The 12,553-nt window shown below is 44.0% G+C and overlaps 1 protein-coding gene across 2 annotated transcripts in view; it reads right to left on the bottom strand.

Moving 5' to 3' along the window:
* The window catches only part of RBM6 (RNA binding motif protein 6), a 109,044-nt gene extending 96,624 nt beyond the window's left edge, over window positions 1-12,420 (bottom strand). For both annotated transcript variants that reach the window (XM_007466219.1, XM_007466220.1), the window contains exon 1: window positions 12,246-12,420. The gene's annotated coding sequence lies outside the window, so the exon portion shown is untranslated. The remainder of the gene's footprint in view (window positions 1-12,245) is intronic.
* Between the last annotated feature and the right edge of the window lie 133 nt (window positions 12,421-12,553).

The raw sequence follows: 12,553 nt of genomic DNA, 5'->3' as shown, positions 1-12,553 counted from the left end.
CGTACCAAAAAAAAAAAAAAAAAAAGACACTGTTAAAAAATGAATAGGTAAACTACAGAACAGCAAGTAAATATTTGTGACACATGTCTGACAAATGCTCCCTATTATTAGTCAGAAGGAAAAGATTAAAACCACAATGATACCAATACACACTCACTAGAATTGCTAAAATTAAAAAGATTCACAAAATCAGATACACAAAGATTTCCAGCAATCAGAACTCATACACTACTCGAAAGAATGCAAGATTGTAGGGCTTCACTCGTGGCGCAGTGGTTGAGAATCCGCCTGCCAATGCAGGGGACACGGGTTCGAGCCCTGGCCCGGGAAGATCCTACATGCCGCGGAGCAACTAAGCCCATGTGCCACCACTACTGAGCCCGCGTGCCACAACTACTGAAGTCTGTGCACCTAGAGTCTGTGCTCCGCAACAAGAGAAGCCACCCGGGCATGGCAAGGAAGAGTAGCCCCCTCTCACTGCAACTAGAGAAAGCCCCGCGTGCAGCAATGAAGACCCAATGCAGCCAAAAATAAAATAAGGGGGCTTCCCTGGTGGCACAGTGGTTGAGAGTCCGCCTGCCAATGCAGGGGACATGGGTTCGTGCCCCGGTCTGGGAAGATCCCACATGCCGTGGAGCGGCTGGGCCTGTGAGTCATGGCCGCTGAGCCTGTGCGTCCGGAGCCTGTGCTCCGCAACGGGAGAGGCCACAACAGTGAGAGGCCCACGTACAGCAAAAAAATAAAAAATAAAATAAGATAAATTTTTTAAAAAAAGGTCACACACACACACACACACACACACACACACACAAAGAATGCAAAATTGTACAACCACTTTAGAAACTGGCCTGAGAAACACTACCCTATGACCCAGCAATTCCACTTCTAAAGTATTTGCCTAAGATAAATGAAAATAAAAGACCTCTACAAAAATGTTCACAACAGCTTTATTCATAATAGCTTTAAAAAAAAATGGAAACAACCCAAATATCCTTCAATGGAGGATGAGATAAACATTGTTTGGTGTCCTAAAGGGTATCCTCCCTGGCACAGTGTACTTCAGTTAGATTGCAAATGCAAAGGTGACTTTCTGGTAAAGTGGGAGAAGGGTTAGTAAGAAAGAGGAAGTGGAAAAGGAGAATCAACAAGAGGCAGTTTTAAAAAATAATTTAAGTTTACCACTTTAACCATCTTTAAGTATACAGTTACGAGGGATTAAGTACATCCACAGTGTTTTGCAAATATCATCCCCATTCATCCACAAAACTTTTTTCATCTTGCAAAACAGAAACTCTGTACCCACTAAACAGTACTCCCCACTCCCCTCTTAACCTAGTCCTTGGCAACCACCGTTCCACTTTGTCTTTATGATTTTGACTACTCTAAGTACCTCCTAATACAAGTGGAATCATACAATATTTTTTCTTTCTGGCTTATTTCATTTACCATAATGTCTTCAAGGTTCATATATATTGCAACATCTATCAGAATTTCATGCCTTTTTAAGGCTGAATAATATTCTATTGTGTGTACATTTTATCTATTCATCCACTTATGGACACCTGGGTTACTCCCATCATTTGGACAATGTGAATAATGAACAAGGGTGTACAAATATCTCTTTGAGATCACTTCTTTTGGATATATATACCCAGAAGTAGAATTGCTGGATCATATGGTAATTCTATTTTTAATTTTTTGAGGAACCACCATACTGTTTTCCACAGCAGCTACACCATTTTACATTCCCACAAATAGTGCACAATGGTTTTGTTATGGACTGAACTGTGCCCCCTCCAATTCATATGCTGAAGCCCTAACTCCCAATGTGACTGTATTTGGAAATAGGGCCTTTGAGGAAGTAATTAAGGTTGAAAGAGGCCATAAGGGCGGGGCCCCAATCCAACAGGACTGGCATCAGTGGAAGAGACACCAGACCAGGAATGCATGCACAGGGAAAAGGCCATGTGAGGACATGGACAGAAGATGGCCTTCTGCAAGCCAAGGAGAGAGGCCGCATCAAAACCCAAAACTGCTGACACCTTGATCTTAGACTTCAGCCTCCAAACTGTGAGAAAATAATTTTCTGTTGTTTAAGCCACCTAGTCTGTGGTATTTTGCTATGGCAGCCCTAGCAGAATAATACAAGTTCCAATTTATCCACATCCTCACCAACACTTGTAATACTGTTTTTCTGTTTTCTTTTGTTTTTTAATAACAGCCTTCCTAATGGGTATGAAGTGGTATCTCATTGTGGTTTTGATTTGCATTTCCCTAATCAATAATGATGTTGAGAATCTTTTCATGTGCTTATTGGCCATTTGTATATCCTTTTGGGGAGAAATGTCTATTCAAGTCCTTTGCCCATTTTTTTTTTCTTTTTTTTTTCTTTTTTGCGGTACGCGGGTCTCTCACTGCTGCGGCCTCTCCCGCTGCGGAGCACAGGCTCCGGACGCGCAGGCCCAGCGGCCATGGCTCACGGGCCCAGCCGCTCCGCGGCATGCGGGATCCTCCCGGACCAGGGCACGAACCCACGTCCCCTGCATCGGCAGGTGGACTCTCAACCACTGTGCCACCAGGGAAGCCCCTATTGCCCATTTTTTGATTCAGGTTTTTTGTTGTTGTTGTGGAGTTTAGAAGTTTTCTATATATTCTGGATATAAATCCCTTGTCAGACATGTGATTTGAAAATATTTTCTCCCATTTTGTGAGTTGCCTTTTTACTCTGTTCATAGTGTTCACTGACCACAAAAGGTTTTAATTTTGATGAAGTCCAATTTGTCTATTTTTCCTTTTGTTGACTGTGCCCTTGGTGTCATATCCTCTAAACGATCATTGCCAAACCCAACGCATAAAGCTTTCACCCTATGTTTTCTTCTAAGAGTTTTCGTTCTTACACCCAGGAGCAAGATTCATTCTTTTTTTGTTTGTTTTAATATTTATTTAAGCTGCACCAGGTCTTAGTTGCAGCATGCGGGATCTTCATTACGGCATGCAGGATCTTTAGTTGCAGCATGTGGGATTTTTCAGTTGTGGCACGCAGACTCCTTAGTTGCGGCAGGCATGCAGGGATCGAATCTGGGCCCCCCACATTGGGAGCGTGGAGTCTTACCCACTGGACCACCAGAGAAGTCCCCAGATCATTCTTAAGAAGAGTATTTACGGAAGGCAAGTTCTGCATATTGATTCCTTTAAAAATATACATGCCCATAGTCTCTCTGGGATGTTTTCGTGTACCCATTAATTAAAGACTGTAGTCTGAAGAACGTACCCTTACCTTGCTCCATCACTAACTCATTTTGTGACCTATATTACCACTCTGCTGACTACTTCCTTTTTGTTTGTAAACATACTCAAGTCTCTCTCATGCAAAACTCACACCCACACACCCAATACAAAACCTTTAAATATTAGCTCAATATATAAATGAATGTCCACCAAATACTGCTAATCCACTAGCCTCTATTCTGTTCCCCAGCATGGTTCTTGATGCCGTCTCTTGGTGCTATGGACTAAAGTGAATATTTGTGTTACCTCAAAATTCATGTGTTCAAGTCCTAATCTCCAATGTGACGGTATTTGAAGATGGGGCCTTTAGGAGGTAATTAGGTCATGAGGGTAGAGCCCTTAGGAATGGGGTTGATGCTCTTATAAGAAGGGACAAAAGAGGACCTCTCTGGTGGTGCAGTGGTTAAGAATCCACCTGCCAACGCAGGGGACAGGGGTTCGAGCCCTGGTCCGGAAAGATTCCACATGCCGCAGAGCAACTAGGCCCGTGCACCACAACTCCTGAGCCTGTGCTCTAGAGCCCGCAAGCCACTACTACTATAGCCCACAAGCCACTACTACTAAAGCCCACACACCTAGGGCCCATGCTCCGCAACAAGAGAAGCCACCGCAATGAGAAGCCCATGCACCGCAACAAAGGGTAGCTCCCACTTGCTGCAACTAGAGAAAAGCCCGCACACAGCAACAAAGACCCAAAACAGCCAAAAATAAATACATAATTTTATTTTTTTAAAAAAAGGGACAAGGGCTTCCCTGGTGGCGCAGTGGCTGAGAGTCCGCCTGCCGATGCAGGGGACACGGGTTCATGCCCCGGTCTGGGAAGATCCCGCGTGCCGCGGAGCGGCTGGGCCCGTGAGCCATGGCCGCTGAGCCTGTGCGTGCTCCGCAACGGGAGAGGCCACGGCAGTGAGAGGCCCGCGTACCACAAAAAAAAAAAAAAAAAAAAAGGGACAAAAGAGAGATGCTCTCTCTCTCTCTCCCTGCCATGTGAGCATACAGCGGGAAGGCAGCTGTCTGCAAATCAAGAGGATCTCACCAGGAACCATATTGTCTGGCACCTTAATCTTAAACTTCCCCGCCAGCACTTCCCTGGTGGCACAGTGGTTAAGAATCCACCCACCAATGCAGGGGACACGGGAAAGAGCCCCGGTCCAGAAAGATCCCACATGCCGCGGAGCAACTAAGCCCATGCGCCACAACTACTGAGTCTGCGATCTAGAGTCCGCAAGCCACAACACTGAAGCCCTCGCGCCTAAAGCCCACGCTCCACAACAAGAGAAGCCACCACAAATAAGAAGCCCACGCGCCCCAATGAAGAGTAGCCCTCGTTCACCGCAACTAGAGAAAGCCCGCGCACAGCAACGAAGACCCAACGCAGCCAAAAAACAAAAAACAAACAAACAAAAAACTTCCCTGGCTCCAGAACTATGAGAAATTTGTATTGTTTAAGTCACCCAGTCTAGGGTATTTTGTTAGAGCAGCCCAAGCTAAGACACTGGGCAATCTTACCCATTCCCAATTTAACCACTATCTCTACCATCTCTATGATGATAATTTCCACATCTCCATCCCCAGCTTAGACTTCCCTATAAAGTCCAAATGCCTGCCAGAAATGGCCACTTAGCTATCCCATAGGAATCTCAAGCTCATGTACAAATGAGACTTTACTACTATAGGGAGACATGTAAATACTTCATTAGAGCTGCTTTTTCTTGTGACTAGAAATTTCCCAGATTTTAAATATTATATCCTGGTCCCTTACACCAGCAAATTACAGTCAGGTTCCTAGTTTAAAAGTGAGTTTTATAAGAAAGCACAGTGTGGTGGTGAAGGGACAAGAGTGCAGTCTCTAGACATACTCTGCTGGGGTTCACAGTTAGATCGCTTGGAGACAAATCTTGGCTCTGCACAATGTAGCTCCTTAAGCAAGTTATTTAACTTAATGCCTCAGTTTACTTCTCTCTAAAAGTCAGGATAAAGATGTCTACTTCATAGTTATCAGGATAAAATGACAATGTAAATTCACTAGAACAGTGCCTCATAAATAAATGCTCAGTAAATGTTATTACTCATTTTGAGTTTATTTCAAAAATCATTGGGATTTGGAATGTTCCCATTGATGCAGTCTGGTTTGGCTAAATGACTGATATTAAAGTTTGATTTGCCAATTAAATTATATGGCAGACATTTTCCATAAATTAAATCTGCAGTTCCAAGGTTTTGTCAACTACATATTTAAAGCATATATGCAGTATATATATATTATACCAGAAAATACATCCTTTGCAGCCATTTATGACAGAAGTGTTAAGATGCCAACATAGAAATGTACAAGGTGGTAAACAATTTTTTCGAAATTTTAGGGGTTAAATTTTTTTTTAATCCTTTTAGGTGGTTCAAGAGTAAAAGGGTTTCAAGACCATTGGCCTAGTGAATACGTTTTAGAGTCAGACTGCCTGGGTTTGAATCGAAACTCCAGCTTCTGGGAATTCCCTGGTGGTCCAGTGGTTAGGACTCCAAGCTTCCACTGCACAGGGCATGGGTTCCATCCCTGGTTGGGGAACTAAGATCCTGCATGCCACGCAGCATGGCCAAGAGAAAAGAAAAAAAAAAAAAAAAAAAAAGGAAGACAAAACTTTAGCTTTCTTTCTTTCTTTTTTTTTAAATTTATTTTTGGCTGCGTTGGGTCTTCGTTGCTGCGCACGGGCTTTCTCTAGTTGTGGTGCGTGGGGGCTACTCTTTGTTGCAGTGCGCAGGTTTCTCATTGCGGTGGCTTCTCTTGTTGCAGAGCGCAGGCTCTAGGCACGCGAGCTTCAGTAGTTGTGGCTTGAGGGCTCTAGAGCGCAGGCTCAGTAGTTGTGGTGCATGGGCTTAGGTGCTCCACAGCATGTGGGATCTTCCCAGACCAGGGCTCAAACCCGTGTCCCTTGCATTGGCAGGAGGATTCTTAACCACTGCGCCACCAGGGAAGCCCAAAACTTTAGCTTTCTATGTACCCTTTGTAAGTTATATTTAACTTCTACATGCCTCAAAGCTCTCCTCCTACACAAGGGGAATAATAATGGTACCTACCTCATATGATTACTGTAAGGAGTAAATGAGATCATGCATCAGAAGCAATTGCATTGATAGCAACATTATTCATAATAGCCAAAAACTGAAAAGAACCCAAATGTCAATCCACAGGTAGATGGATAAACAAATGTGATATACTCATAAAAAGGAATGCAACATGGATAAATCTCAAAAAAGATTACAAGTGAAAGAAGCCAGACATTCCAATTATATGAAATTTCTCGAAAACATAAAACTACAGAGGCAGAAAGCAGATCAGTGGATGCTAGGACTTGCAGTTAAGAATGGGAAGTGGAGATTAACAACAAACAGGAACTAGGGAATGTTTTGAGGTGTTGGAAATATTCTAAATCTGAATAGTGGTGATGACTGCATCAAACTGAACGGTTACAATAAGTGAATTTTATGATATGTAAATTATGCCTCCAAAAAAAGTTTTGAAAAATTTTAAAGCAACAATGTATTAAATATTATTACTACTGCTACTATGGTCAGGTGTTTAAAATGACAATAACGTTAAGCTGGAAAGGACCTTTCTGAGTATGTCTATTCCTACTCTCTGAAACAAGAGTAATAAAGGCAGGCATAGCTGAGTACTGACTCTGCCACAGTTGCGCATTTTACATGGGTTCTCTCACTTAATCATCACAGGTCCTCCGTGGGGTAAGTTCTGTTACAATCCCCACTTTAGAGACGATGAAACTGAGGCTCAAATAGGTTGAGAGACTTGCCCCAAAACAATATAACTAATATGAGGAAAAGCCAAAATGCAAACTCAAGACCATCTGACTCCAAAGCCCATCCTAAAATTCGTATAGAATTTCATAGGTCTCTGAATAGCCTTGAAAAAGAACATAGTTGGAGGACTCTCACTTCCCAATTTCAAAACTTACTATAAAGTTACAGTAATCAAAACAGTGTGGTATTGGTATAAGGACAGACATACAGAACAATGGAATAGAGAACCCAGAAATAAACCCTCACGTACATGGTCAAGTTATTTTCAACAAGGGTGCCAAGACCATTCAATGGGAAAAAGACAGTCTTTGCAACAAATGGTCATAGGGAAACTGGATATCCACATGCAAAAGAATCAAGTGGGGCCCTTACCCAACACCATATACAAAAGTTATCTCAAAAAAAGGATTCAAAAGAGGGAAGAGGGCTTCCCTGGTGGCGTAGTGGTTCAGAGTCCACCTGCCGATGCAGGGGACATGGGTTCGTGCCCCGATCTGGGAAGATCCCACATGCCGCGGAGCGGCTGGGTCCGTGAGCCAAGGCCGCTGAGACTGCGCGTCCGGAGCCTGTGCTCCGCAACGGGAGAGGCCACAACAGTGAGAGGCCCGCGTACAGCAGGAAAAAGAAAAAAAAAAAAGAGGATTCAAGACCTAAACTTAAGATCTAAAACTCTAAGAAGAAAACAGAGGGGAAGCTTCATGCATTGGATTTGGCAATGATCTCTTGGATATAACACTAAAAGCAGAGTCAAAAAAAAAGACAAACTGGACTTCATCAACATTAAAAACTTCTGTGCTTCAAAGAACACTATCAACAAAGTAAAAAGGCAATTCACGAATGGGAGAAAATATCTGCAATACACATATCTGATAAGGGATTAACATCCAGAATATACAGAAAACTAAAACTCAACAACAAAAGCAACCTGACTCAAAAATGAGCAAAGGACTTGAATACACATTTCTTCAAAGAAGACATACAAATGGTCAATAAACACAAAGAAAGACTCTCAACATCATTAGCAATTAGGGAAATGCAACTCAAAATCACCAGATACCCCTTCACACCCATTAAGATGGTTATTAAACAAAACAAAAATAAACGAACAAACAAACAAACCTAACAGAGGCTGGTGAGGATGTGGAGAAATCAGAACCCTCTGTGTTGCTGGTGGGCATGTAAAATGGTGCAGCCACTGTGTAAAACATATGGCAGTTGCTCAAAAAATTAAAAACAAAATTATCATGTGATCCAACGATTCCAATTCTGGGTATAAACCCAAAAGAAATGAAAGCAGGAACTCGAGTAGATATGTGTACCCGCCCCCATGTTGATTCCTGCATTACTCACAACAGTCAAAAGGTGGAAACAACCCAATGCCCACCAACAGATGAAAAGATAAACATAATATAGTATATATATATATATATATATATATAAAGGAATACTATTCAGCCTCAAAAAGGAATGAAATTCTGACAGATGCTATAACATGGATGAACCTTGGAGACATTCTGCTACGTGAAATAAGCCAGTCATGAAAGGACAAATATTGTATAATTTATGATTCTATTTATATAAGGTACCTAGGACAAGCAAATTCATAGAGATGGAAAGTAGAATGGTGGGTACCAGGGGTTGGGGGAGGGGAGAATAGGAAGTTATTGTTTAATGGGTACAAAGGTTCAGTTTGAGAAGACAAAAAAGTTCTGAAGCTGTATGGTAATGATGGTTGCACAACAGTGGGAAGGTACTTAATACCACTGAAGTGTACACATTAAAATGGTTAAAGAAAGAGAGAGAGAGAGAGAGAGAGACACTACTTCACACCCATTTAGGTGGTTACTGAAAAAAAACAAAAACAAAAAAACAGAAAATAAGTGTTGGGATGTGGAGAAGTTGGAACCCTTGTGCATTACTGGTGGGAACAATGCAACTGCTGTGGAAGAGAGTATGGTGGTTCCTCAAAAAGCTAAACACAGAATTACCATATGATCCACTTCTGGGTATATACCCAAAGATACTGAAAACAGGGACATGAAGAGATATTTGTATACCCATGTTCACATCAGCATTATTCACAACAGCCAAAAGGTGAAAACCCAACTGTCTAGCAAGTGAACAATTAAACAAAATGTGGTCTATACATACCAACTGAGTTTTGTTCAGCCTTAAAAGGGAATGAAGATGTCAATTACATCTCAGTTTTTAAAAAAATCTTTAATTAAAAAGGAAAGAATGGGGACTTCCCTGGTGGCGCAGTGGTTGAGAATCTGCCTGCCAAAGCAGGGGACACGGGTTCGAGCCCCGGTCCGGGAAGATCCCACATGCCGTGGAGCAAGCCCATGCACCACAACTACTGAGCCTGTGTTATAGAGCCTGTGAGCCACAACTACTGAGCCACTGTGCCACAGCTGCTGAGCCTGCGCGCCTAGAGCCTGTGCTCTGCGGCAGGAGAGGCCACCGTGATGAGAAGCCCGCGCAGCGCAACGAAGAGTTGCCCCCGCTCGCTGGAACTAGAGAAAGCCCGCGCGCAGCAACAAAGACCCAATGCAGCCAAAAATAAATTAATTAATTTAAAAAGAAAAAGAAGAAGAATGAAGTTTGGACACACGCTATGACATGAAAACATTTTTACCTGAAATAAGTCAGACATGAAAGGACAAATATTTTATGATTCCACTTATATGGGTTACCCAGAACAGGTAAATAAACAGAGACAGAATACAGATTAGATGTTACCAGGGGCTAGAGGGAGGGGGCAATAGGAGTTACTTGCTTAATGGTTAGGGTTTCTGTTTGAGGTGATGAAAAAGTTTTAGAAATAGATAATGGTTATGGTTTCATTACATTGTGAATGTAATTCATGCACTGAATTTTATGTGAAGTTTACACATAAAAATGGCTTAAATGGCAAATTTTGTTACAATGTATGTAACAAAATATATTCATCACAACTTTGTAAAAAAAAAAGTAACGTACTATACGAAAAAACACTGAATTAAGCACCTTAAATGGGTGAACTGTATGGTGTGTGAATTATATCTCAACAAAGCTATTTCTTAAAAAGGTAACCATGGCTAACATTTAGTGAACACTTTCCACACACCAGGCACTGTTCTAAAAGGATTACATAAACCTCAAAACAACCTACCGAGGTGGCTACATTTCTTAACCTCATTTCACATATGAGGAAACTGAAGTTAAGTAATTTGTCCAATGTCACTCAGGTAGTGGAAGAGTCAGGGGTCCAAACCCTACCAGATTTTAGAGCTCCTACAGTTACCCACTCTGCTCTACTGAGTCCCACAGTGTGATAGGAAGGTTATCAAAGGCACCCAATAGATGCCCCGTTAACTAAGTGAATGAGATGAACAACTACTGTGGAATTCTAGCAGGAAAATAAATTCTAAGCACTTGGAATGTAGCCAGAAGAGTCCATGATTTATCATCTTTAAAATTTCAGAACTTTCCAATAGCGGGAATTTCCTGCTGGTGCAATGGTTAAGAATCCGCCTGCCAATGCAGGGAACACGGGTTCAAGCCCTGGTTTGGGAAGATCCTACATGCCACGGAGCAACTAAGCCCGTGCGCCACAACTACTGAGCCTGCGCCCAGAGCCTGTGCTCTGCAACAAGAGAAGGGACTGCAATGAGAAGCCAGCACACCACAACAGAGTAGCCCCCACTCGCCGCAACTAAAGAAAGCCTGCACGCAGTAACGAAGACCCAACGCAGCCTAAAATAAATAAATAAAATTTAAAATTTTTTTCAAAAAAAGGATTTTCCAATAGCTTTAATGCTAATACAACTCTGAGTTAGATTATTAACACACCATTTCATACATTTAAACACTGGCAGAAGAGTATAACTTTGCCCATGTATCTTCAGTAAGACTGAAGAGTTCACTTAGTAACCTCTCCATTGACAATTCTCCTCTGAAAGGCTACAAAAAACTAGGCTCCTAAAGGCAACAAAAGTAAACCCAATTCTGGTAACAGAATTCTATAAAGAAGGGTGCTACAAATGTCCAGAAACAGAGACCTAGTACCTATTCTATAGGTTAGGTACCTAGTTAGATGCCTGTTAACCAGGCAAGGTTCAGGTCCAACTTTTGTGTTTCACCAGAATGCTAACATACCATTGTCAGTCCTACCCTCACTTATCAGTTCTTGATACCTCTCCTACAGTCCTCACAAGTTTGCTGATGTTGACATTATTAAACCATTCCCATTGGTGGCACTACTCAACAGGAAGTTGAAAACTAACAAATCTAGGGCAGAATCCAGAGTTCAGAAATGAATCAGGTGACCAGGCGCATCTAAGTCTACTGAACTCCACCTAGATCCCCGCAATTCTGACCTTCACAAGCAAACCTGTAATGTGCAAAAAATACAAGTACTCTTACAGTTTATGTACCCTACAAAACAAGGCCCTTTGTTTTATTAAAAAATGCACGCCCAGAGTTGAGCCCATAAGCACAACATCAATTCTAAAATTAAGAGGAAAACACAGATTTACAACGCCAAAAGGAATCTAAAAAGCGAATACGAGGAAACTTCCCTCTCCTCCTCCATGCGCCCAACGGGTGCAGGACCCACCAGACCACTCCCCTGGCTCCAGATTCTACAGCCCCGAGTGCCGGGCTCCGAACTCTCGCGCCCTGTGGTCCGGCTGAGCCCACTCGGGTCTGTCCAGGTCTGAGAGTGAGGCTACGTGCTAAGCACAAAAAAAGCTCCCTCTTGAACGATGCCTCAGAACTGTATCAGAATCTTTAAAAAGCAGGAAAAAAGGAGGAAGAAAGGGCCGCCTGCTTGCAGCTCCTCAGACCAGAAGCACCGAACCGCAACCACGCGCCAGCTACAAAATACCGCAGCCGGCCGCCCCGAGACTGGACCGGTAATTCCACCGCCGCGCCGGGCCCCGCCCCGGGCCCGCGACCATTCTGGGGCGTTCCTCCCGTGGGCGGCGCCTCCCTCACCACACCGCCACTTGGGTCTCTTCCTGAGCGAGGCCGCGGCCGCCCCGCGACACCGAAGCCGCAGCTTCTAGCCCGCGCGGGCCCGCGACGTCCAGAGCGGCCTGGCAGGCCGGCTCTTTTCCCCCAGGCTCCGGCACGCCCTCTCTACAGCCCCAAGCCCTTACCGAGGCAGCGCGGCCTCCGCGGCCCGCTCCTCCTAATCCTCGGCCGCTGCCACCGACCCAGCGCCGCGAAGACCGGAACTTCCTCCGCGCCGAGCCGCTGCCTTCACAAAGGCGCCGCCGCCTTTAGCGCTCTGCCCGCCGGGAGATGGAGTACCACGGCCGGTCGCACCGAATCCACTCCCGGCGTACCCCGCGCGGGGGGCGGAGGGCGGGGCGGGAAGGAAGGGGGCTTGCCTGCGCGGGCGGGACGTAAGGGCACGCTCTCGTCGGCGTCCAATGGGAGGGCGCCCTTCCCTCCCCCCCCCCCC

Source organism: Lipotes vexillifer, unplaced genomic scaffold (genome assembly GCF_000442215.2).
Source record: "Lipotes vexillifer unplaced genomic scaffold, Lipotes_vexillifer_v1.1 scaffold1004, whole genome shotgun sequence".
In the NCBI taxonomy this organism is placed as follows: domain Eukaryota; kingdom Metazoa; phylum Chordata; class Mammalia; order Artiodactyla; family Lipotidae; genus Lipotes; species Lipotes vexillifer.
The sequence above is the reverse complement of the archived record's forward strand: the minus strand, read 5'-3'. Positions and strand labels throughout refer to the sequence as shown.